Raw genomic sequence first — 27,108 nt, 5'->3', positions numbered from 1 at the left:
GAGCTGGCAATGTCTGCCGTATGCGATCCAACCTATTTTTATTCTTCTGAGAATTTCCTTCTCATGACCAGGGTTCCCTGTGATTAATTGACCTAGGTAAACGTATTCCTTCACAGTCTCTAGTGGCCGACTGGCTGGCTATCCTGATCTCTTGTTCCTTTGCCCGGCAATTTATCATTATCGTCATCTTCTGCATATTAATATTCAACCCCACTCTTACACTCTCTCTGTTAAGGTCTCCAATCATTTGTTGTAACTCGTCTGCATTGTTGTTGAATAGAACAATGTCATCGGCAAACCGAAGGTTGCTGAGATATTTGCCGTCGATATTTACTCCTAAGCCTTCCCAGTTTAATAGCTTGAATTCTTCTAAGCACGCAGTGAACAGCTTTGGAGAAATTGTCTCTCTGTTTGACCCTTTTCTCTGTAGGTATCTCCCTGCTTTTCTTGTGTAGAATTAAGGTAGCTGTAGAACCTCTGTCGATATTCTTACGCGAAGGACGAGTCAGTAAGACGAGAAACCATTTACAGAATATATTTACAACAACGGTTGCAGCGCTGACCGGTTAGATTCACAGCGCGAGCCCAGTTCGTTCTTCCTCCTCTTTTCTGGGGTGATGGCGCCTACGCGCCTCCTTCAAACAAATACCACATGCATGTAGCAATATTTTCCAAGCTTTTTACGTAAGCGTTCTGTACTCCTTGATTACGTAGTGCCTCTATGATTGCTGGTATCTCTACTGAATCAAATGCATTTTCGTAATCTATATAAGCCACATAGAGAGGCTTATTGTACTCTGCAGATTTCGCGATAACCTGATTGATGACATGGATGTGATCCATTGTAAAGTATGTCTTCCTGAAGCCAGCCTGTTCCCTTGGTTGTCAAAATCTAGTGTTGCCCTTATTCTATCGTATATTACTTTGGTAAATATTTTATAAAATACTGGGAGCAAGCTAATGGTCCCATAATTTTTTCAATTCTTTAACGTCTCCTCTTTTGTGGATTAGTATAATGTCTGCATTCTTCCAGTTTTCTGGGACCTTTGCAGTCGATAGACACTTCGTATAAAGATCCGCCAGTTTTCCAAGCATTATGTCTTCTCCATCTTTGATTAAATCAACTGTTATTCCACCTTCTCCTCCCGCTCTTCATCGTTTCATGTCTTGCAGGGCCCTTCTGACCTCATCGCTAGTTGTAGGAGAGTTTCTGTATCCTGTTCACTACTGTTTCTAATTGAAGTATCGTGACTCCTCTGGGTACTGTATACAGGTCCGCTTAGAATTTTTTCCCTGCTTTTACTGTATCTTCGAGATTGCTGATGATATTATCCTTCTTATCTTTTAGTCCATACATCATGGTTTGTCCTATGCCAGGTTTCTTTTCTACTGATTTCAGGCTGCGTTCATTTCTTAGTGCTTCTTCAGTCTTTCTCATGTTATAATTTCGAATAACAGTTACTTTCGCCTTGTTGATCAGTTTTGACAGTTCCGCGAATTGCGTAACGCTGTGCGGCCGCCAGTCCCATACAACCGCGTAGAGCGCAGGACTCTGCGATTTTAGACGTACTGCGCTCACCGCGAAAGGTTAGAAAAACACCCACATAAGCACAGCAGAGAAGTGGCTACGTGAGGCGGTTCCACCGATAACTGTAGAAGCGTCATTCAAAACAAGTAATTGTTCTCCACTTCCGGCGTCGTTTTCCCTACTTCCTTTTTAAATAAAAAGATGTTGATCCATAAATATTCTCACAAACAATGGTTAACGTTTTTATTATTCGCTTTTGCTTGCAGTTTGGTTGTTGCCTTGACTCTCTCCCTTAGTAGATCGCTTAATTTCTCAACTCCTTGCGATTTTTGTTTCCAGTTGTCAATTTTGCACGAAAAGTGCTATACAGTTAGAAAAAAACAGACGAGGTAACGGAAGACAGCCATCTTGCTTATGGGTTTAAGGGTTATTGCAGGGTTTCATGATGGACGCTCTATCACATTATTTTATTTCCCACCTTATCTAACCCATGTCACGTGTATATGGTTCCGGGCATCTGCCAGCGTCGCGGCGAGCTGTAACTCAAGGAAATAATGAAACAAAGGGAAAAGTTAAATGCAATTGGCGTTTTCTCCGGCCGCAACTCGTTCCATGAGAGTACAGACCAGCTGAGTAACAGCCGCATCCCTCTCCTGGTCCCAAGATCAGCCTAGACAAAGAAGGTTGAACTAACAAAAGCAACAGCTATGCGCGTGATGGTTGAATAGATGCTGACAACTGAACGCATCTCGAGTTAATCGCGCGGACGCAGAATCTATGAGAAAACGGTCCTTCACATTACAAGAGATGCCGATAACTACCACCATCTAAAAGGAGTGAAAAAGGCAGCATAATGCTGAACGATGAACAGCTGCCAAGTCTCAACATTTATCTGGCGGCGCTTTAGGAATGTGTGAGGAGTGGTGGCGTGGGTGCACATGGGGAGGGGGGGGGGATATGCCACTTGATTTCGGGGGGGGCCCGGGCCCCCCCGGGCCCCCCCCTGGGTACGTGCCTGCCTCACCCAGTTCTCTAGGTCTGAATTACTGTACGGCCTCGAAGCTGCGCGTCAAAGCAATAACACAAATCGCTATGTATTGCGGAACCAATTACCCCACTGCTGCGATTCGTGTGCTTTAGGCCTGCTCCGCCTGCGTGCAGTGCTGGCCTCAAGAATTTTACCGCAGAGGTGTTTATGGCAAAGTGAACATCGTTTCCGTATCCTCACAGTTCAGTCTCAAGGAATTATATATAAAAGGCTATTCGAAAAAAAAAATGATGCAAGTAGTTGATCGAATTGCCAAAAACAGTGAAATATCGTTCGAGGGTATTTTGACCTCATAAGAAAGCAAATGTAGCATTGCTTTCTTCCGTTTTATAATGCGCTAGTTCGTTCTTAGCGGCCAATACCCACGGCTGTTTCTCCCACAAAACTTCCAAGTACATAGGCCAAGGTTGATTCAAATGGGTCGCGAAGCTTCAAGCGAAGAGCGGTTCACTACAAGTTGTCGCCGACATCGGCAAGAGAGCAGCGATTGAAGCGCCAATATGTTAAGAGGGAACAAATATTGGGAAAGAAGAAAGCGTTTTTATGGAAGCGAGACAGATTCATTCAATGAAAATAAAATTCGTGGTCAAGTTTGCATTCGTGACGACTTAAGAAAATACAGGCTTGTTCACTTTCATTCTCAATAATAAATGCATTCCTTTTCAGTGACCATCGTTACAGGGGGCGTTGACGCCGCTATCAATCGCAATGCGATGCAGCTCTGGAACTGCGCAGGAAGGTGCGCCCGTAAAGTTCACCCGTTGAAATACGCCCCCGTCACACGTCGTGCTTTTTTGCGTGTTGACGTTTGTCTGAATGTAGTGACGCGGGTAGCTTCATCGCTTTTCAACCTGTTTTGTCAAAAGTGAGTTAAGACCACCATATTTTTGTTCAGTTGTTTTCGTGCGACTGCGCTGGCCGACGGGCTTCGCGTCCGACGATAGGACCAGCCCTCTACGCCTAAAACTTTCGTCGGCCTCTAAAAAAAAGTATGTTCTGTGCAGGGGTGTGATTCCGACAACAGTACGGCTGGCCTTCTCCTGCATCGCTTACCGCGGTGAACGCTCAATACGCCCATCAAGTCGAATGGCGGGACACTTGAATATATAGCTCTAAAGGCAGGCCTACACAACAAATTTCGCGTCTTCAAAAATAAAATGTCAACTCCGTTTTTAATGGATATGGAGTCACATTATTTTTCTTCCGCCGGAAGTGCTCCCTTCACATACAGATAGCGCTAAGCCCCATGATGATGGTGAAAACGTTTTATTTAAAGGAAAATGGGAGGGGAGTTAGGGGAAGGGTGGTCGGATTCTTATTCCGGAATTCCGTTGGCCAAGGCCGCCACCCTAGCTCTTTCAAGAAGCACTCGCTGGTCCTCGAGGTTGGAGCTGTATAAGCCCCATGAACTACCAATGAACCGTCATGTTTTGAACGTATGGGCTCCTATGGAAGCTTCGCTACCAGGTATACGTACTTTACATAGGGTATAAGGAACGCAGTAATTGTGAACTCCGGTGCAAATTTGACCAACTGGTATACTTTAGGTTCCAGCCGAAGCGCGGTATACGAGCGTTTTTGCATTCTGCACACCTTGGAATGCGGTCGGGATCGTACCCTTGTCTTCGAGGTAGGCAATGTTAGCAAAGCTAACATCAGCAAAGCTACCACTCTGGATGAAGCTTTCTCACTTCCTTTCTATGTAGCTCAAATCCTTTGTGTTCGCGTCCAGTGCAGGCCTTTGTTCCATTTTGTTCACCTAACTTCACACTCGGCTACTTCTTTTACCCACTTTGCTTGTCTGTAGCTGATTTTTTAATGTTCGTTTTGTAATGAACTCGATTGCTATGTAGGTCAACACTGCTCGCTCAAAGCATGGCCTTGCGCAAATTTGATCCCTTTATGTGTTTTCTTTTCTTCGGCGTATTGAGCCGCGTCCTGCAATATAGTCGCTGCTGGCAGTCCATATCCAGCACCAGAATGAGTCCAGACCATGGTTGAAGAAGTTTTTGTGCTGACATTCGCCGGTCGCTATGGCCTATGACGATATGACATGTCGTCATCGTGTTCGCAGCTGCGCTGTTGCGTATGCTGACATGTGCTGCAGCGGCCCGCGATCTGCACCGGTACCGGTCTGCGGCGACCTGAGGCCACCGACTTTGCACTGACTCGTTCTATAGTGTGCAAGTGCGAGATCAGAAAAATATGACGAACACACCCAAGAAAAATGCCGCGGGTTCGACTTAAGGTGGCGTTTGCAATTGTTTTATTTGTTTTTTTGCTGCCACAGTGGACCTCGATACGTCAGTTTCAGCTTTTTGCTTTCTGCGTTGTGGAGGGTGTCGTGCACATATATTTTTCTTCATTTCCTTTATACTTATTTTTCTGCTGCTATGGGCATCCGTGTCGCAGTTTGTCATCGTGATGTTGGCTACGCAAGGTTCAGGGATTGCGCGAGGGGTACCTGCGTACGGTTGTCACCGAGATGTGCCTGGCTTGGGTAATGGGATGATTGTCACCTCGGCAGACCTGTGAATGCCAACCAGATCCAGAAGCCGACTCTGGGCAATCGGTGCATTCTGGCACCGTAGCGAGAGGCACGCCGGTCGAAAAATGCAACTCAGGATGAGGCTTGTGTGTGCTGGAAGCAAAGCCCGGGAACGACTGGACTCGTTGTAATTGAGAGCCAGGACCCAGCGAGACCCGCAGGTAACGTCCACCTTCCAGAAGCGTTGGGAGAAGCTGCGAACACTATCTGGTAGCTCAGACCACCCAGACCCAAACCTGAATTGTTTTGACACCGTGGTCCAGAGAAATGGACGAATCACTAAGACCGGAAACTCCGTTCGACAACGACAACTCGGGCTATTTGTCGTTCAAAAATAAAGTTTACGCATCTCGCTTTTGATACTTGTCGATCCGGGTACCTATCACGTAGCACACACCCATTCCGGGAGACTGGGCAGGGAATTTCAAACGTCCCGTGGCGCATAATCAGCTGCACATAACACGTGGCGCAAGTTGCCGATTCAGACACATAACCAATGGCACCTTTCCAGTTGTTGATACCCAATTACCCTAGTTCATTAATCAGCAACGCAACCGGGCCCAGCACACGTAATGTGGGCAGCAACAGCAAAGAACGCTTCGCTTTACGCTTTCCTGTAGCGACAGCTGCAAAACCTACGAATGCCGCATGAAGCAAACAGGGTGGAGTGTATTGGGTTCATAGCAAGAACACATTGATCTGGACAGATCACGTGGTGCGTAGAATTGCAGGTTGGCAACTAATGCAGCGCAATGAGGGACGAAGGAAGCGAAACGTAGTCGAGGGTACAAGCTGATTAGTTAAAGGAATGAGATAACTAATTTGGTAATTTTAAGAAGGCGTTGCATTGATCTGATATAGTTCTGTTGATTGTGGACGTAGGTGACGGCCATTATACTTCGGCTGGAAGCCTTCGTTCAGTAGTTGACATACCTAAGTTGGATGTGGTGACGAAGAAACAGAGTAAACCAAGGTCCCATATGGCGTGTCTCAAGTACGATACTCAAGCAAAACACTTAATGTACCGTATTTTCCAGTATTTACTGCGGAAACGTCTAAAACAAGAGACGGCAGAGGAGACATAGGGAAACACTTACTGGTCAATGAGGTGAAAAATTTTCCGGGGCCGGCGTTCTGCCCGTTGTACATACAAGTAGAGAAGAGCAGGGGAACCAGCAGTTGCCCATGCATTCCGGCTTTCAGTCTCGTTCTGACTTTAAGATCTTTGCTGATTTTTGTTTTCATTTCAACGAAAGAGACCGAAATTTAGCACTTAGATGGCTCCGGGAGCGAAGGTATTCCCTTTACAAAAAGAATCGGAGCTCACACGACAAGTTGAAACAGTGAGGACATTCGCAATTGTAGAAAGCTTCGAATTGTCCCAAGAATAGGGGCCATTTTTACTGGACATAATTTACAATTTTGTTTTCTATTTCTTAGCACAGAAACTTCCAAAACAACAGACAGCACCGCACACATACACAAGGGCTTGTGAGCGCAGAAACTAAACGTTTCGAAGCTTCAAGAAGCAAACAAAGCACGCGAAAACCCCATATGTTCAGTATACATTTCAGTATACAGTTCAGTAATTTACAAACATTGCAGCACATAATATTGTACACATGTTAATGCGGTTGCAGCGTCCGCACACAATAGGAACTCAGCTGATTCACTTAGTAGTTTCTTTAAACTTTAGTTTAAATGCATTTATTCTTCAGAAGGAGTCGAGAGGAAAAGCAGTGAATCTACATTTGTACACAATCTCTGCACATTTTCTTACGCAAAAGGACGCATTTATAATAGAATTTGTACTGTATGCTCTGTACGTAATGACTGCATTGCTGCTCCTGCCGCACTTTCTTAGGTGGCCACCGCCCCTCTCCGGCTGTAATCACTGCTTTCTGCCTCGGCTGCTCCTTTTAGAAATAATACACAGATCGCGAAAAAAACATTCGTAAATGAATCTGCTCTGAATGCACGATTCACGTGCTCATATCGCTGTCACTTTATTCCGTGTCTACTATGGTCTCTCATGATTAGCTAGAGAACACGCGCGCTGCACTTGCGGCTTACTTCTACGAAGCCTGGTGTGCTTCAATATCGCCCTATATTGTGTCGTCAAATATTTCAGCCTTCCTTTTGTTTGTTATCTTCTCTACTTACTCATCTCGTATGTCACGCGGGTGCACTGGTTTTACCCGTCACTGCAGGAACTGCACCCTGCCAAGCCAGAGCTGTTTTAAGTGCGCATGCTCGGCCTTCATGATATAACAACTGAGGAGCTGGATGCACTTGGCTGCTTCCTTCGCATAACTCGTACAGGTAACTCTTCGGAGAGCAACTTCAGTCTTTGAGCAGGCGTCCCAGGGGAAGCCACACGCCACCTAAAAGAATGCCAAATCAGCGGGCGGTGCCGCCGATCCGTGGGAAATCCAGGTCTTCTTTGCCTCAGGAAAAATGGGTCGGCGTCCTGAGCTTTACCGGTAAATTTACTTTCTTGACGCTAATGCTGTTCTGGCGTGAATAGTGTCGAGGCTGTGGGTTATACAGCCACTGGTTCGTTGCTTACTCGAAGCCTTGATGGCTAGGGCAATGTAATAGGGACACCGAAATATGTGCTTGTCAGAACGTATTTCGTTAGACTGTCCTGGCGGTCTTTATTCATACTTAGTCCTTGCGCCATAAGACACTCCACAGTATCTTTATTTCGTTATTTTTATTTGTTGGGGCATATAATTTGATGTGTGACTTGCATGGGACTGGACATGTAGGTTGCAGAAGGGCTTGGCAGCTTAATAGGGCCGTACGAGCCGTGCAACCAGTGCTTTCTTTTACTTTATTTTCTTGCCAGCGCAACTTCGATTTTAAGCTTTGAAGATAATTAGGGAGCTTTACTCAATCTCCCTGTAGTGCTGGAGGCAGGTTTGGCCGAGCCTCTCGTCGGCGCCTACAAAATATTCCCACAGCGGCCACTGCGCGCTAGGACTCACGGGACGTGCAAGTTTGTTTGCTATACTACATTACAATCGAGGGCACTACTTCGGGTTACGCTATTACAGCGGTGTGTATTTCGTCCGTTAAATGGGCTCACTGACAATGCACTACGTACTCCACCCGCCGAGGAGGACGGCTCTCTTTTGCTATAATGTCGATTTGAACACAAGGAAAAAAAAAACGCGGCAGAGCCCACGCTCTGTGGAAATCGATGTTGTGCGAGGCAGTCTGCGGGGAGCCTGCCAATGTAACAAAGCGACCATGAGAGCACAAAGGTGTAGGCGACTGCTTCATGAGCTACATGACACACATGTCAACATATTCATGTCATGGCCGATCATTTGTGTTCGTCATACTCTTGTCATACTACGCCAATTTGGGTACATGTAAAGTTAACGAAACAACCATGACAGTACCAGGACGTAGGCGGCTAGATAGTCGGATCGATACTGTTCAAATGGTAAATTTGTGTGAAGACATGCTTTGAATTTGAAAACTCATCCTGTGGGCAGGTGTACTAACATGAAGGGACGAGAATGCGCAAGGACATGCATCGACAGAACTTCTTCTTTCTTTGAGCGATGCATTTTCTTTAAATAAAGTCTGTTCTCCATCGATCTGGGTTAAACACTGCGCACATGCTGTTTGCCACATGCTCTCACATCCCATAATAATTTATCTCTGCCTATCCGTGGCAGCCCATTGCACAATTCGTCTGGGCAAAGGCCGCAAGTTGAACATTTACTTCCGCCGACGAAAGTAACGTTGTCGCAATCTGCTGTCTGCACATGTTTGATATTCCGTAGCCTCGATGAAGGTGCTCCCATATCATGTTGGTAACGCTGTTCAGTCGAAAGAAGTCGTACCTAGACAGCAGAGGTACAATAGCCTCTTTAAAAGGGATGAGGATTGCAATGGCCATGAACAGTGCGTTATTTAATGTACTAGTCAGTGAGCTAGGCTCAGTTACTACATAAAATATCTGAGTCGTTCTTTGCTTTTCTAGCGCTTGTGCGTCTTGTCTTCGCTTGGCACATTGCTTTATCACACCGCATATCCACTATTACTCATTACATGACCTATGCCAATTGGCTTCCTATGTGTCGTCACCACCACCTAATAAACGAGGGGCTCTCGTTTTCTGTCCCCTATAGCCAGCCTCGTTCCTCTTGTGCCTCATGTTTACGAAGGCGTCCCACACTGATTGCGGTTCGCTTTTACTGTAGGCTTACACATTTCTGGCAAGGTTTAACGCATCCTGTCTACGTTTGGGGAATGGCGAAAGCGCATGCGCTCCTAGCATGTTTTGCATACGCCTATTATCGCAGACAATAGATGCACATGGTTGTTAGTCACTCTGCTTCGGATCGTAGTTATCAACGCACACACAATGGGCTTAAACTGCACACTGTTCTCGTCCTGTATGGAAAAGGAGGCTTCTAGTTTAAAATTTAATTTTTCGACCAACTCGCGATATAAGGCTACGCAATGAAACTGCAACGGTATCAAGATGAACGCCAAGTTTTGCCCAGCGTGGGCATTAGCATCGGTATGCTTTCGTCATTATCCTAACGTATATTGCTGTGGCGTCATGTCCTAGATGTGTTTAATTACGCTCATTCTCCTTTTTCGTCCTCTCAGCGTACGCAAGTGCCGTAGGACTGTGAATTATTGGTCCTGACTCGACTTGCAGGCAGCACCGCTCCTCGCATTCGCCAAGTTCTCTCTTCTTCTAATGCGTCGGTTCACATCGAGCATAGTTCTTACCATTTGCACGCTTGTTCCCGTATCTTTTTCATACGTTGGCGGATGCACAGCTGTCTCTTCCAGTTCTGTTTATTGTAATAGTTGTCATGCCCAGTATTATTCCTGATGCTTCCATGTGCCTGTTTCTTCCCACAGATTTCCTATGCTTATGCATCTGCGTCCTCTATGTTGTGTTCTGCCTGGAATGTCGCCTCATTTGGTATGGGATTCGGTGTTTCGTGGCATGGCTTCGTTCACTGCCGCACCATGACTCGCCACAGCGTCGTCTATGATTCCTCACCGGATCTCCTGCGAAACGCATCTCGAACCGAAACGACCGAAGACATCCAGAGGTTCTAGCCTACCTGCAGCCACAAGAAACAAGGACGAAATTCAGCCAATTTTAGCATGCACTGATCACAACGCTTTTAACCTCGCACTGCATTTGAAAGAGGTCGCACATTTCAGCATTCTGTAGGCCCAATAGGCAAATAAACACAACTTCAAGGGAATTTCATGCGTAATACCATTTCTTCCGGTTCGCCTTGTGCCACACTGCGTGGCTATCACACAGGCAACGGACTTTCCCCTTACCCCCTTGTTCTTCTGAACTGGTTGCCCTTCTGCTAAGCTTCGAACATCCTCCGGCGATCTTGACATTTTCATGTCAAGGTTGCCAGAGGAATTCTGAAGCTTAACACGAGGGCAACTAGCCCAAGTGTGTGTGTGTGTACTGACCTACAAAGTCCCACGAAAGTGCGGACCCCTTTCCGTGGGCCGAACTGAGGAATCCGATGGTGCGCTTGACCAAGACTGCTGACGTGAGGCAAGCGGTATGAGACGAGGCTGACGTCACTACACCTCCGCCGTTCTTCGTTCCTGCCGACGACGGGTCGCCAAAGGGATTTCCGGCAGAGCCTGCTCATTGTTAAGCGAGTCACCACCAGTCGCCTCATCGGTCACGTGCGCTCTGGCCGCTAATTGTACGCTATTTTCGCTATAGGTATATATATATATATACACAAACTTTTCATCTGCTCCGAGAGTGTCTTTCGTCCTCGACCCCGAAGTCCCAGTAGCCTACCTCTAACTTATTTGGCTTCGAAGCTGTATGCCACCGTTAAATACCAACGATTTTGTTATCACTTAAGCAGGAACCCCACTGGTACGATTAGTTCAACACTGTTCCACAACCTAAACAGCATTCCTCCAAGCAACTTTTTTCAAGGACCGCTTATGTCTACATGATGACTTGTGTTTGTGTGTGTAGACGTGTGTATGTATTCCCCGCACGTCTATTCCTAATAAGACTGTCTCAAAATTTAATCTGTTTGATCAAAATATTGCGAATAAGTAAGAGTGCCCTTAGAGGTAATTTTGTCTTTCTGTAAATAACAGTATCCACATTATGATGCACTAGTTTGGCGCTTAGCGATGCCTACACGCCAAGACTTCTCCCACAAAACTGTAGAGTGGGCAGTGAGGAATGATTCTGAGAGGAACTCGGAAATAATTTTAAACATTCACCTAAATTAATGTGCAAGTTGCATTTTTTAATGTGACCACCGATGCCATGTATAGAAGCTGTCCAAGCCGGGACGTTGCCGTCAGCAGTGAAATGCCGTAGCCGCTGGCCCCAGTGCGGCGGGTGTTTTCGGCAGTTTAGCTATATGGGCTCGTGTGCGCTCTTATGGGAATTTGGCTGGGTCAATGTGAACACTCTGGACACCGAAGTCGCGTGTATAAAAAATGGCCGTTTTTCAGTTACGGTCGATCAATTTCCCTGATATCGGGGTGAGGTCACAGTCTTTCACTCAGTCAAGAACGCAGAATTGTTACGCTTGATGTGTATCCCACGTGTTTTTATTTTATGGTGCTGGCCACAAGAAGTGTTAGGCTGCCTTGGGCTTCTTTCGGTGAGCCCTGGGAAGGAAGTGGCGTTGCTCAAGCTGGCAGTTCGCATCTAAATTCATTACGCCACGTAAAGCAGCCTCTTGCGAGCGGTCACTCGATAGAGGGTGCGAACAAAATCGGCAGGCAGGTGACGAACGGACAAAGCCTACAAAGACTGAGCCTTAGTTCTCTGACATTGGTCTAGTGGTAATCGCCACTCTCCTTTCAATGTGTGGCAACGCGTGACTACGTGAGTGCGTTGTTTCTTAGTATTATATGCGAAAGGTCTATTGTAGCCGCGCACAGAATTAAGACCAAGGACCAGGATAAATGCGAATCTTGGAACTAACCAATGAAACTTTTCGCTTCTAAGTGCTGCTAACGTTCTTCCATGCTACTTTGGCTAGATATTTATCAAGTACCTCAGTTTACCGGAAAAATTTGTTCGTAACAGTTGCAGCTAGCCTGTCAGCTTTGTTGCGAATGTATGCCCTTGTTTCCGGCGCACAGTGATGCCAGCAGGGCATAGAGGTTCCAAGCTGGAAACCTTCTGTTTCAGGACAGTGCTGAGCAACCTGCGTTCTCTTCCCTCCTTTTTTTCCCGTGAGCTTTGCTTTCGCTGCCGCTTCCGCTGCGTGCTTCGTAGATGCGGCACAATACAAACGAGTACACCGGTTCAACTCTCGGCTTACGCACGCGTGTAGTGTCAGCACTTAATACCCACAAACAGCTAAAGTGGTTGCGATTGCGCTTGCTTACCGACAACCTCTGCGAGGTAGTTCTTAGCGACTCACAATCCGCAGTTCGTAACTACGCGCGGGGGCGCATTTCATCCGTAGCTCTCCAGATCCTAAGGAAAGCTCGTCGGCAGCACTTCGATAGCACCGCGATTACGTAGTTCGCAGTTCACGTCGCCATCTCCGTCGACGGAAGCTTTCGCGACTTGAACGAGGTAGCACACGACTCCCCGCGAGAACTGAGCCGCCGGGCAGAAGCGGACACCCCCTCTTCAAGTTCGCAACATCTCGTTCGAAACACGCGAGAACGCTTAGTTAGATGCAACGACATCTCCAAGAGCTACCAGCTGGGCAAGCGGATGTTGCCCCCACCTCACCCCAAACTGAAACGTCGCCAGGCAGCCGTGTGGCCATAATTGCAGACACAAACAATCCCCAGTCTGGTGTGATTGCGGCACATTTTCCCCGCGCAATACCCGAGTGCTCTTTGGAAGTAATGTCAGGAAACTAGGGCGACGCTCTCACACATGTTGTGACAGTGTCCTGTTATATAAGCTAAGATGGCAGTAGCTCCGAAGGCTCTTGCATCGCAGTGGGCCGCCGCTCAGCGCAGCTCCAACCTCAAGGCACAAGACCGGGCAGTCCAGTAGGCCCGAGAGGCAGTGACGAGGCAAGGCCTCGAAGCCCCTCATAGGAGATCTGAGCCCGGGTCGTTAAGCCACCCCATCAGGGGCTTAACGCGCTCAATTTCAATATGGGCCGATAAAGTTGTTTCTCTCCTCTCTCTCTCTCTCTCGCCGGATTTAAAATAAAGTAGTTCTCATTAATCCATTCTCGACAGCAGAGATCGGGGACACTTCAAAGCTTGGCATCCCATGAACAAGTACTCCTCTGTTTCAAAGAATATTTGAACGAAGCCAGTCAATGAATGCTTCAAGTTTTATCCGCCAGTCACTGCAAAATCTAGTAAATAGACTGCAAAATCTAGCAAAATAAAGACTGCAAAATCCAGTAAATCGACCAAGGCTTGGGGTATATGTGAGGACCACGCACGTGTTTCTGCAGCCCCAATGAGAACATAGCTCAGTCTTTATAGGGAAAGGCAAGTGGGAAGAAAGAAGATAAAAGAATGGGAGATCAGTTAGAGAGAGAGATTCTTGTTTGGGAAGGAAGAAAAATGGGGTTAAGTGCAGCGCAGTAACTGTCTCTCAGATGAGGGGGACTTAGCGTTCATTCGCCTCTGTCACATGAGCACGTAGGCGAGCAAGCTTTCTCCCCCTCACTGCCGACACCCTCCCCATTGGCGCCCCTTCGGCCTAGCCGCGTAATCCTCTAGAAGGCCTGTAGACACTACGCCAGTACCGAACGTCCCATCGGTGCTCTTGTTCTAGTTTAAGAACACCATCAACTCCAACTTATGAGGACTCCGCTCTTTTCATTGACGCGCTGTTGTTGCAGCACGCGCCGTGCAAAGTATGGTACTAGAGGTGAAATAATTGCAGGAGGCAGGCAAGCGAGACAACGAGCAACAGCGGGCTTGCGACTGCTTGGCAAAGGCGCGCTAGCAGACAAATTGGAGCCTGCATCCCAGGTTGCGTTCCCTGTTAGGAAAAATGTTTACTTACAATAGTTACAAAAATAGGAATAACAGACGTATGGACATGACTTCGCGCACAGGTAATTCATATGCACTACCTGCTAAACAGGTACTATATACGAACGAATATCAATGAAATTAAACTATAGTAAAAACGACATGGAAGAAAATACGAGAAGCTCCAGCTGCTCCTTGATTGACATTTGATGGCAGCATCACCAGTAACTTTAACACCCGCAGACGTACATACTTTTGGGATACGCTCATAGTTTTGTTGGCGAGAGGTGTTATTCCGCCGGTAAATACATTAAACTTTCTACTTCTTTCTGTCGCGAAATTGTGGCTTATTCTGCATTGACGTGGTCGCATTTTTACCATTCACAGATGCGAAGTTCATGAACGCAGCTGTTTAAACTGGAATACGTATGATTTAGTTGGTAGAATAGTTATGCGCCTATGCTTTACAATGCAAAGTTCACTTTTCACAGGGGCATGCCCCTGGGCGCATGTCGCAGGGCATGCAGATATCGGGCCCGCTGTGAGCATGCCGCAGTAAAGTAACGCAGACAATGCCATGAAGCTCTTTCTAGACAATGCCTCCTTTACTAGATGCCTGCCGCGTTGTCCGGTGAACTCGGTTCCGTACCCTCCCCTTTTTCTCGTCTCCGCGAAAAGGCAGCGAGCGTCTCTCATGGCGAACGCCTGCAACTTAGATCACCTACTGCGGTCTCTGAGATTACCATGATATCTGTCACAATCTCGGAGGCCCGCGATAACGCTCGCTAACAGAAGCCCGCGCATATATCGCGACGGCGTAAACATTCAGCCGCCGCTGCCACTTCCGCCGGAAGTTGAAAAGGCAACGAGCGCCGCCTGACGGGATTCATGCTGAACTAAGGGAACCTCCGCTACAATGGCAAAGCGAGCAACGCGGCGGGCATCTAGTAAAGGAGGCATTGTTCTAGCCGATGGTGCTCGCGGTGATCAACTCCTTCCTGCCCATGTGCGTCTGCGCACGTCACGCTACGCGTCTTTACGTAGCCGGCTTGTGATTGCTGCAATTCCTACCGCCACCAAAGCGACGAGCCTTACTTCGTGTATTGCTTCAACATGGCGCTATTGCACTCATCGCTTCGTCCATATGCCGAAACTCGTATTTTGCGAAAATAAACCAGTACGTGAGATTATCGAACGGCCGGATTCGAACACAGGACGCCTAGCACAGAAGCCTGATACTGCAGCCATTAGGACATGGACATTTCTCCTTCATGAAGACGCACGTGCCTCAGAATTGCATCGTAGTTTTTGCACGCTAAATCCCAGAAATAATTTAAAATTGATTAACGTGTCGTCGTAAGTCAAAATGTGGGACGATCTTGAAGATGATCACAAAGGGAGCCGTGGATCACTGTTTCTTCCTCCCCCCTATCTTACCCTCAGATAAGAGAGGCTGTCTTTCGGCAACTTCAATTGGAGTTTGAATCGCCTTCCAGCTTTTTATTAACACATGCAACCTTAGTAAGCGCATAGAACGTAAAGAAATGAATTGTTAACAATCGCTTTTCGTGACACTGGCACTTGCAGTAGTAACATAGATGAACTTGGATGTATTTGGAGTCAACGAAGTATGCCGCGAACTTCAGCAGAGGACCTAGCTTTACTTGGCACCGCGTGCACACACACAGCGCCACGCAGGCAAAGCCGGAAAGGCGCGCATGTCTCTACAACAAATGAGTGTCAAGCAACAGAAAGACCCCTAGGCCTCGTAACGCCACACGCCGCTCTTGAACCATGGGAGGAATTCCGTAAGAGCCCACCTAGTGGACACGTTCACTTCACCTGCTGCTGGAGGGCTGAATGGCTGTGGCACCTGGTTGCTGCGCATGCGCAACCCAGCGCAGCCAATCAGCACATCAGCGGCAGACGAAGAGGGCATGTCCACTAGGTGGGCTCTTACGAAATTCCTCCCCAGTACAGGCGACGTAGCTCCGGGTGACAGTAACAAGTCTGCGCGCCATCTCTGATTTACGCCACAAAGCAACGGACCCGCGGAACACAAGTTAGGACGCTTTATCAGGCGTGTGCGAGCTCCTGTTAATTTTACTTCGTGGGCCAAACCGTGGGATAGCAGGCGAAGAAAAAAAGTCACAGGCCTGCGTGGCGCATGCAGCACCCTCACAGCGTAAGCTAGAGGAGCGACTACATAGGAAGTTCATTTTCGGCACCACGCACAACAGGTCTTCGCAGCGAACTATATTCGCGTCGTTTTCCGGAGAACAATATGAACTGACCGCATGGCGTCGACGCCAAGCAGCGGCTGGTACAGCTGTCTGCACACGGCGGATTTCCAGCCCGATGTTGCTTGTTGCCGCGTTATTGTATGGCTTGGGTAACTACATTACTGGCTCTTTATTGTGTGTGTATAACGGTATGTTAAGATGCCAAATATACTAATCAAAGCATACAAATCACGTCTGGTTTGCTTGCTTCCACTTATTGCTATGCATTTGGCATGCTTCGGCATTGTCATAAGTCATCTCAACCAACTTCGTTTACAGCGAAGCTGTTCATGCGGACGCTGGGCCGCCGTTGTAAGACTTCACTAAAAAAATGGACCACGTGACCTAGCGGGAGAGCAAAAGAAGAGTGAAACACGGGTAAAGTAGTTGAGTGACCCCTTTCCGTGTGTGAGATTCCGCGGTTGCCACACGGTGCGTTTGCTCAATCGAGCCAGATTGGCATCGAATTTATCGATGACTGACTCCACCCTGCCAAGAGAGAAACAAATGTTATGCTGGCGGTTTGCGGCCAACGAACAGTGACCGGCGATTGAAACGTGATGCTAGGAGCGCGTGGCTGCCGGCACTTCTTGCTGGCGCTCTTCTTGCAGCCACGTCAATCGTCAGACCCATGCGACGGAACGTCAAAATGATTGCAGCGCCCGCATCTTGAGTGGTGTGCCTTGCGCCAACATACGGAGTTTGTATTAGTGGTTCCGCACATTCCATCCCAGCTACAACTACGGGAAGACCACGAGTAGTGAGCACTCCCGAGGAAGAAGCTTCCTACCGCGAGCGTCAGCGCGAGAAATGGCGGAGAAGCTTAGGCGCAAAAAGAAACAACTGGGAGAACCGCAAAAGAAAGAGCACTCCTAAGGCATACTCGCCACTCGAAGCACGCAAAAGCGAAAATGAGGTGAAAGAATCGCGAAACAATAGATCCAGACTGCTTGCGAAGTTTCACTTGCACAGTTTAACGCTCGGTGTAACTAACACAGCTTCGCTGTTCAACCATCTTCACAAACTTGAAGGGGCCGCGATCTTTTATTTGCTGTTTCACTTTGTGTCTTAAAATTATGGGGTTTTACGTGCCAAAACCACTCTCTGATTATGAGGCACGCCGTAGTGGAGGACTCCGGAAATTTCGACCACGCGGGGTTCTTTAACGTGCACCTAAATCCAAGTACACGTGCGTTTGCGCATTTCGCCCCCATCGAAATGCGGCCGCCACGGCCGGGATTCGATCCCGCGACCTCGTGCTCAGCAGCCCAACACCACGGCCACTGAGCAACCACGGCGGGTTCCGATTTGTGTCTTGTCAGCGTATTCATTTCGAATGTCCCGCAGCCAGGCAGGTTGTGCTAGACTCGTATTTGCAAGTAACTGCGCAACGCCCAGCCAGAATGACCGAACTGCGCATGCTCGCCTTTAGGATATAAGAGCATCGCACCGGGATGTACTTGGCTTCTTTGTTCGCATGACCCGCACGCTTACTGCATCATGTCTCGGATGCGGACTTACCGCAAGACTCGCACTGTCTGGCGCCAGTTCACAAGAAGACTCGAGCGGCAGCTGGCCTCATCCGAGCGTGCAGGGAGGTGCATGCCCACCACTGCAGGCAGGAAGACGTATGCTGGCTCCTTTCTAGGTAAATTGACCCCGCTTAAGATTCGAACGAGTAGACTTTCAAAAGCCGTCGGTCATGTTGAAACTGGTTCGCAGGTTTGGCAGTTTTATTTGCAGAATATTGTTTGCAGCGGAGTAAAAGGGGCACCGAATTATACGATTGTCGCATTGCATTTTATTCCGTGTTGGTACAATTGTTCGATAAGGTGCACATGTGTTTGGGCAGGCAGTGCGATATGCCGAAATGGTTAAACGTTCCACTTACGGAATTCACCACTTACCAAACCCTACTGTCTTACCTTTTTTTTGTCGTATTACCACTACTGACAATGCATCCTGCAAGACGATGCCTGATCTGTTTTAAGCTTCGAAGACAATATGAGGGAGAAGCCCGATACGATCGCGTAGGATGAAAAATAACGGGGTCCTTGTCGCTCACGTGGTTTGCGGTGGCGCAGTGCTCTTTTTTTTCTCATCAAAAGCGTCATGCTGACCACTTCATTTTCTAGCTAAGGAAAAAAAAACATTACAGCCTTCAAGTGCATTCAAGTACAGCCTTCAAGGCATCTATAATTGGATGACGAGTGCGATTATCACATTGTTTTTTCGGAAGTGTTGTTATTGACTTCTCAGCTATTCTGCCTTAATCGAGAGTATTTCTGCTATTACACACCATTAGGACGACGTTATGAATTTTGTATTTACCAGGGGCATTGAGTAATCCCTTTACTTGTGGCCTATTCCACAGCCTAGCACATCGCATCTCATGCATTAAGCATTGCATGACCTGCCCGAATCCACTTCCGTTTTATCGCAGTTGGATGGTTCTATCGTCTAAATGCAGTCGCCGCCTCTCTCTTTGATATTTGTGTGACGCTTTGTGCTGCACTCTGTATTTATCAAGCGTATTCCGCTGTTTCGTCATCCGGTCCCATGTAAACACGTGGGGCTTAGGTCGCAGGCAGTGCCGCATAGAATTCGATGTTTCGCGCTATTTTCGCGCGTATTGTCACGCTTTTTTGTTAGCTTTCTTGAAAGCTTTCTCCCCCAGAACATGCTAAAGCTGCATGCGGTAGCACTGTACTGACTCTTCTAGTTTACCTTAGGCAAAGCAGTTATGTCCTCAAAGGTTTCTACTGATGCTTTATTGTGCTTGCTTCTTTCCACAGACATGGCAACCGTGCTCGTGCGGTTCAGCTGGGTTGCAGTGGCACTGCCATTTCGCATCCTTTTAAACGGGATGCGCATTGTCGCAGCCATGCTGTCGTCTCTGAAGACCGCACTTTTCCCATGAGTACAACCTGCAATCCAGGCAGCCGACATTCATAGGTCTCGCCTGCCAGCAACCATGAAAATGACAATATGGAGCCTGTTTTAAAATTCACCGATCATCCCAGTTTTAACCTCGCACTGCATTGGCATCATGTCACGCATTCCAACAGTCTTGTAGACCATATGAATCAATAAACATCATTTCATGGGAATCTAATAGGCGACATTTTTTTCAGCGTACTTCGATACATTTTTCTAGGTATAACTGGCTATCTGGCCTCGAAGAATTGTATCAAAGCGTCGTTTTTTAAAACCATTCTCGTAAAGAAACAGTTTGTTAGTGTCAAACCAAGATCCCTAATGCTTTGATAAGAGATAAGCACTGCTCGCAAGGCGCACTGAGTTGCTCGCAAGAATGTTACCGGAGAGGTGGCTTTTGGGTAATTATTTCGCACACCTATGCTTCAAGAAGGCAGTAATAAGTTCCAAGCAATCAGAAAAAAAATTACATGTTCCACAAGTTTTAGTGCAAATATTTCCAAGTATCGTAACAGTTCATTTTGGGAAAATTTGGCTTACTAAAATCGCAATAGCGAATATTCAAAATGTAAAGTGCCATTTATTGGCTTTCCACAAAGCATCGTCCGCCATCTTGGTAACGACATGGCAAAACGCTACTGCTCTCTCGAAAGCATAGGTTGTGCTGTCTTACCGCAGCTGTTCGCTGCTATAGGCGAAACAAACTTTCCGTGGCAACACCGGCAACAATCTAAGGTTGCTTGTTTTCAGTACTAAGAACAACATAATTTGGGAATAAATTCCGCATACATTCTAAACAGTCGTACACCATCGCTGATGATGTTGCAGACTAGGCGTCACTGCTGGCACGTAAAACTAGCAGATAAAACTGGCACTTGACTGATATGTTTTCCTTGTGCTTACTGCGACAAGTAAAAGACCAAACTTCCTTCCCCCCAAAATATTTTTGTTTGTATTTCCTCCACAGCACATCTTTGTTTATATTTGCGCTGAAAGGGTAAAGCTAGTCTTGATGTTGGCTACGAGTAGTATGATACTACAAAACTTAAAAAAATTTTCATGAGAGAAACATTGAACCAAGTGGACATTCTCAAAGTGTTGTATAGCAATATTGAACAAGCAACAAGCCCTTTTATGTCATACTGCACAATAGATGTGGTACCACCCATGCGACGCAGTACCACACACCCCAAATGTGAGGACGATATGCTGCAGCATGGGGCCACCTCGTTGTGCAGCGCACGTTAGCAGTAGACCAAGCGAGCTGGCCATTGAGGCGCCGTTTTGTAGCAGGTAGCTTCAGTTGAAGCTGTTTCTTTTACTGCTAGAATCCAGTAGCTTATCGGACAGCAAAAACAATGCATTTGGTCAACAGTGCTACCCGGAGCACCGACTAGAGCAGCCTGCGATCGAAGGCGGCAAAATTTGCTACCAATGTCGTGGCATTCTACGACGATAAGAAGACGCGATGCAGCAGGCATCAATTTCTGCGTTTGATATTGAAACCCTAATTTTTGTCGTTTCTTGAACTTCAAAACTTGAAGGTTTTGAAGGAACTTCAGACGTAGTGCAAGGTGCTGACGGCGCAGTTCGCCACCTCATCTCCCTTTCAGTGCCTAGGTTCTTGTCACACAGTAAACTTTGCAGCATTTGTACGTGTTCTGACACTCTTAAAAAATTTTCGATGCTGATCTTATATAACAAACAGAATCTACCAAGTGGGCTCGGTGCCTATTGCAATTAATTTCCTTGTCATTCGAAGGCTTGATCTTGATGATTACATTCGCGCGCTTTTCCACAGGCATAGCCAGAGCACATCTGAGCTTTTTACGGATAGCACGCACGCTGCTACTGCGCGTCATTTCCTGTGGCATGCGGATTATGGCGGCCTTGCTTCCCTCTTACCACTGCTCATGGATGAACCTGCAGACCAAATCGTCACAACATCGTTTTCCAATAGGGCGCCTTTACTGTGAAATGCACCTGGAATCCCAAGAATCTCAGACATATCCAGAGAGTCTCGGCGACCTGCAACTTCGAAAATGAAATAACAGAGCCATTTTTAGATTACACCGCTCCTGATATCCTGATTATTTTAACGTCAGTCGATTCGCATTCCAGGACGCATTCAAGCAGTTTTGTAGGCCACATGAAGCAGTAAACGTTATATCGTAATTGTATGGGCTAAAACATTCACTTGCCTACATCGATCCACTATCATGCACCTCACTGACTATCGATCTTCGAACCTATGACGTTAATTAGGAAAAAGAACTGTATTGTCTAATACGATCAGTGTAACGGCGCAGTGGGAATAACATATCACTTGAAAGCTAAAGTATTTGATGTAATCAAGAGTGAGATTAGCCAGCGACGATTTGTTCAAACTTGATGTTCATGCGCAAGAGTGGTAACGCCTCGAACGTTCCGCCAAGAATTGATGGCCACAAAAAATTTTCACAATATATGTTATCTGCGCCCACGTCTATTTCTTCAGTTTGCCCCCTTATCCTCTCTCTGCACCTCGTATGCGCTTATTCGAGTAGTTTAATGCAAGCTGATATGGCGCAGGATATCTACCGAAACGTTTCCTGTTTGTGTAGTGTCAGCGTAGTTGAACATTAAACGGTTAATTTAGTAGCAATACACTGTAAGAATGTGTACAAATAGTATGACTGTGGTTTTCAAGATCAATACGTGCTCACATGTGAAATCCTGCGATTACTTTTTAATAGTGAGTTTAAATGTCACGCGCGGTTAAAAAGCACGGGTCACTTGGTTTTGCTAACGTAAAAATACACTTGGTTCACGTTTTGTCTGCAGGGTTTCTTAATTTTTTTATTATGCGATTTTACGTGCCGAAAGTATTTTCTGATTAGGAGGCACGCCGTAGTGCGGGACTCCGGAAACGTTGAGCACCTGGCGTTCTTAAACGTACACCTAAATTTAAGTACACAGGTATTTTCGCATTTCGCCCCCATTGAAATGCGGGCGCCTTGACCGGGATTCATTCCCCCGACCTCGTGATTAGGAGCCCAACACCATAGCAACGAAGCATTTCTTAGTTTTGAGTGCTAAGTAAAGGAGAAGTAAATCAGACATTATCTTGGTCTTATAAATGCGGAAACAAAAATTCTGTCCCCATTATAAAAATGAAATGCTAAGTTGCCACCTATTAATGCACGTGATGGCTCATGTAGTATAGATTTGCCTGAAAACCACAAGAACCATGTACGGGGCGTTCAGATGCAAGTGAATAGGCCCAGTCACTCCCTCATGTCCGCCATCCTACATTTGATCTGTTCTATGGGTTGCCTACTGCATTTTAAACCTCACTATAAGGTTTAGTGCAGTAATTTTTTGGCAACTTACTTTACTGCGACGCTAGCGAAACTCCCCCAATGAAACGTATACTTAGTGAAACTGCAGCGCCCGGAGCGTTAAGTGCCATTTTAATGGGTTCTTTAATGACTAAAAGAAATCGCGCATTTCCTAAGCGCCACGCGAAGCCTTTTTTTACGGAGAGCGAGTAACCACAATGTATCGCCTGCGCAAGCACTCTTTATCATCGTAAGAGATCTGATCTTGGACGCCTCTTTATTTAGCCTGTGAACAATATAAGTCACTCGAAAAAGTTATTTTCGCTAAATTTCCGTCGCGCTTTAAACAATGAGGCCAGTCACTAAAAAAAAAAAATTGTCGTTAAACAGATAGAAATGTCGCTTTATCTAGCGACAAAGACGCTAAAATGGCAACACTGGTAGAGGCGCACTAACTGCGAATCGCCGACTTCAGCGTTATTTGACTCCTCTGCACGGCTGCCGCTTTTCTACGTACTTCTCGTAACCCACACAGTTCATACTTCATGCAGCGAGTGAAGCCCAAGTGCAAATGTCGGTGTGCGTACTTCAGGGCCCTCAAAAGAAAGGCGGAGCGGATGACCTCGTCCATATGGGGCAGAAATTGCGGGCCCTTTACGGCAGGCATGGCGGCGCTTGGCGTGCTCCTGGGTGAGTTTATTTTCTGTACGGTAACTTGTTAGTAGCGTGCAGTGTGCGACTGCCGTTGGCCGTAATTGAATTGGTTCGTCGTTTATATGCAAAATATTTGCTACGAAAGAGTGGCTGGGCCACCCACAGCTATGCTTCAAGCATTGTACGCTTGTTTTTCCTGCTGGTATTACGTTTCCTTTGATAACGTAGAAATAACTTTGGACCGCACGTACACGGCACATAGCGGCTTAGCGTTTGTCTAAAACAGCAGTCGGACGTACGAACGCCCTTCTACTAGACCATGGTGACAGTTTGTATATTTTTTTCTTTGTTTTCTAGTTCCCTTACCAGCGCAGCCGATCTGTTCTCGGGGGATGGCCTGCCTGCTCTGACAGTCTTTGAAGAGAATCCAAGAGCTTTACCCGATGTAAAAGTTAAAAAAGGAAACTCGTCCCGTAGCGCTACAAGTTACTGCTAACGAGTCCGCAGAAAGTTAGCTACAAAAATTATTGTAGGGATCAATGGTGCAGGCGATTAGAAAGCTGTAATTATTGCGGTTCAGACCACATGTGGATGATGTCCAGTAAAACAATTTCGCTACGGTTGGCCTTCACGGCTTGAAACGGTTCTGTGACACTGTAAATCGATAATTTTCAACGACACTTTGCCATATGGGAAACAATTCCCAAGGACTGCGCGGGTGCGCAAATGCGAATTTGCGTATCTGTCTGCGGAGACCTTGCTGAGATTGGAAAACCGCGGGTACTTGAAGGTATAAAAGAATAAAGCGTAATGAACTCTATCAAGAACGTCTCAAGCCGTAAGCTCGAAGATCAGACGCAACCAAGTACTATCAATCGTACCCATATTGCTGAAGATTTGATGTGAAAGAGTTCCCTTTAGTAATTTTAAGTAAATTCTATTCTCCACGAGCTTTTGTACGTGCTGGCTAAGCCCCGTTGGGCACACGTAGTCGAAAACGTTTGCCGCTCACAGTTCGCGGCGGCGCACGGGACATATATGTCCTCTCACCAAAAGCAACATTTTGAGCGGCTCATTTGCCGCTAAGGTGAGAAGTACGACAATGTTCTGTTTTGCGATTGCTTTATATTGCACTAACTTGTATGAAGCACAGAGTGCTGCCTTCTCGTGGTCGCGACGATGTCACTCAGAAGCAGGGTTACTTGAGCACGGCGTGCACGTTATGAAAGGGTCAGCTAAATGCTCCGAGCACGAACCGTTAATTGAATGATTTCCTACAGTAGTGGCTAGAACGAACCATGTTGTCCTCATTAAACGCAGATTTATATATTTAATTCAACGCCAAACGTCCGCAAAAATGAACTTTGGCGCCGCACTCGTCAAGAACATGAGACTACAGAAGAGGTCCACCATGTGACCTCCTGCTAGTGTACGGGGTTCCCGGTCTTTTTATTAGTATTGAAAGGCAGTATACTTCTGATTATTATAAGGTTTTTCTGACTTACAATAGCAGATAAGCCTTCCTTTGTAGTGTGCAGGTAAATGGCGCTGCCTTCGCCTTCGTTTTGGATGAGTTGGCTAGATTCGTCTATCGGTAGAACAACGACGACGGGGGCCAGCTAGTCATTACGTAGGCGTGTACTTGAGAAAAAACGCAGTACAGATATAAGGAATGTCTGCACAACAACGCGAAGTTATTGCAGCAGCTTTTTACTTCCAAAGTGGCTGAAAAGGTCGAAATGTAGGTGGTTAACGACAGTTACACTCACTCCTACGAAAGCAGAACGGTGGGTGGCTTTCAAAATATGCGAAGCGGGCTATCGACATCGCTGTCACTTCTCAGCGTTGCTGGAGGAGGGACTCTTACTTCATTCAGAGGTTGCTGAGATCGACAAATTTTGCTTACTGAATATTTACGCGCTTTTAGAACTAACCGCTGCTGATGTAAACACTACCGAGGGTCAGCTTTGTGTTGCGCTATAAAAAAACTAGGTCTTTGAAAATTGGTTGTCAGTGCTTTTAAAGACACGCTGTCCTATCGGAAGTGCTATCTCCACCTAAATACGTTTCCTTCCACGAGAAAGTTTTTGTCATTGCTTCCATGAAGATCGTATTTTAACGTTCGTCTTTCTAGCTCATCGATTCACTTGTCGATCATTCCTAAACCTAAGAAACGTTATCTCATACCTTACTGATTGCATGACCTACCAAATCCAGTTAATCTGTTTCATCTCTGCTTGTACATTCGTCACCTGTGTTCACTCTATTGTTACTGACTTCATTTGGTCAGTCAAGCATACATTTTGCTCTTATTGATTGGTTATATCCAGGCTTTGTCCGTACGACATTACAGTCACAACGCAGTCATTGGCTATCTCTGATTGGATATTCAAGTGTTACTGTGGAAGTAATAAGACTATCTGTGATATTTGTTTCACCTTGTGTTTAGCCATGCGCAATACTTGGCGTCTGAAGACCTAGAACAGTGCTCGAACGTACGGCACGTACTCCATTTGCAGGGTTCACCAAAAAGTCAAGGCTAAGCGAATTGCTAACGTTCTGATAGTATAAGAAATTTTGCAGCATTGGCGCAGGTATAATTGCGACAAAGATGTCACAACAGAATACACTAAAGCTACATCGTGTAGCTGGTGGTAGTCCTACACTGTGTCGATTCTATTTTAATTTATGGTACAACACATTGTCATGCCGAGCATTCGGGCTCAAGCATAACTTTGCCTTCTTCCTTCAGCAGACATGGCGAGAACACTCGTGCGCTACTGCTATGTTGCGCCGATGCTGCCGTTGCGCATCGTTCCCCACGTAATGCGGATCACTGCGGCCATGCTGCCCTCCTGGCTCCATCCATGGGTGACCCAGTGGGCAGACTCGTCACTAAGCCGTCTTTGAAGCCAGCGATATTCCTGTGAAGTGGATCTGGAGCCATTTCAGCCGGCGATGTTCAGGTCGTATCACCTACGTGCAGCCTTAAGGATGAAAAAAAAGCGGATCCTCGTTTTGCATGAAGCAATCCTGGCTGTTTCAACGTCCCAGCACATTGACATGACGTCGCGCGTTCAAGCAGTCTTGTAGACTCCTTCAGCGAATAAACACTTCATAGATATTTTATATGGTATAATTTTTTTTTGTTATGCTGACGACATCCCTGCTTCGGCTGAGGTACCTTGCTTCGAGGATGACCTAATGTAAACACTGCGAATTTTTTGCGATACAGGTTACATGGACACTCCAAGAGAATATTTATATTGTCGCGGTGAGGTTCCACATATGTTTAGGTGCACGCATGTTATGCACCATGCAAGGCTATGCGAAATGCGGTATATGCAGGTTATATTGCCGCATCAATTTGTCAATAAGGTTGCTAATATACCAGGTCTCGCATTCATGAAAAAGACATATTCCTCGGAATTTTGCGAATGATAACCCACCACAAATATCACGAAACAAAACACCGACAGCATTTTCTAGTGTGGAACAATAACAGATCTCGCACTTGAAGTTGCTCTAAATACATCGGCGTGGCTGTGCACAACCTCAGGAATCGGCGCAGTGAAGAGGTTTCAAACTTACTTATATGGACATGTGCTGGTAAAGTCGCTAAGACTTTGGCTTTAATTAGTAAACACAAATGAAATTATGCGATGGCATGATTCCAACAAATGACCCATAGCACGACAGCTCATATTAGAGCACATTCTTTGGCACCCGTTCCTGAGTTGAGCGTCGGCGTCTCTCGGCGTAACCGCGCTCGTGCCACCGCTCGCGCGTTCGTAGTCGTCTTCCACAGCTGGCTCCGAGAGAGAGAG

The 27,108-nt window shown here is 46.6% G+C and overlaps 3 long non-coding RNA genes across 3 annotated transcripts; all 3 read left to right on the top strand.

Moving 5' to 3' along the window:
• Nucleotides 1-7,337: 7,337 nt before the first annotated feature.
• LOC135907404 (uncharacterized) lies at nucleotides 7,338-10,376 on the top strand. Its single transcript, XR_010565997.1, has 2 exons — nucleotides 7,338-7,607; nucleotides 10,021-10,376. It is a non-coding gene; the product is annotated as an uncharacterized lncRNA (long non-coding RNA).
• A 7,330-nt stretch (nucleotides 10,377-17,706) lies between these two features.
• LOC135907403 (uncharacterized) lies at nucleotides 17,707-19,485 on the top strand. Its single transcript, XR_010565996.1, has 2 exons — nucleotides 17,707-18,018; nucleotides 19,166-19,485. It is a non-coding gene; the product is annotated as an uncharacterized lncRNA (long non-coding RNA).
• A 3,466-nt stretch (nucleotides 19,486-22,951) lies between these two features.
• On the top strand, nucleotides 22,952-26,410 carry LOC135907402 (uncharacterized). The gene is made up of 2 exons (XR_010565995.1): nucleotides 22,952-23,317; nucleotides 26,034-26,410. It is a non-coding gene; the product is annotated as an uncharacterized lncRNA (long non-coding RNA).
• The last annotated feature ends 698 nt before the right edge of the window (nucleotides 26,411-27,108 follow it).

The sequence above is a fragment of the Dermacentor albipictus genome, chromosome 10 (genome assembly GCF_038994185.2).
Source record: "Dermacentor albipictus isolate Rhodes 1998 colony chromosome 10, USDA_Dalb.pri_finalv2, whole genome shotgun sequence".
Lineage (NCBI taxonomy): Eukaryota > Metazoa > Arthropoda > Arachnida > Ixodida > Ixodidae > Dermacentor > Dermacentor albipictus.
This window is presented reverse-complemented; position numbering and strand designations above follow the sequence as displayed.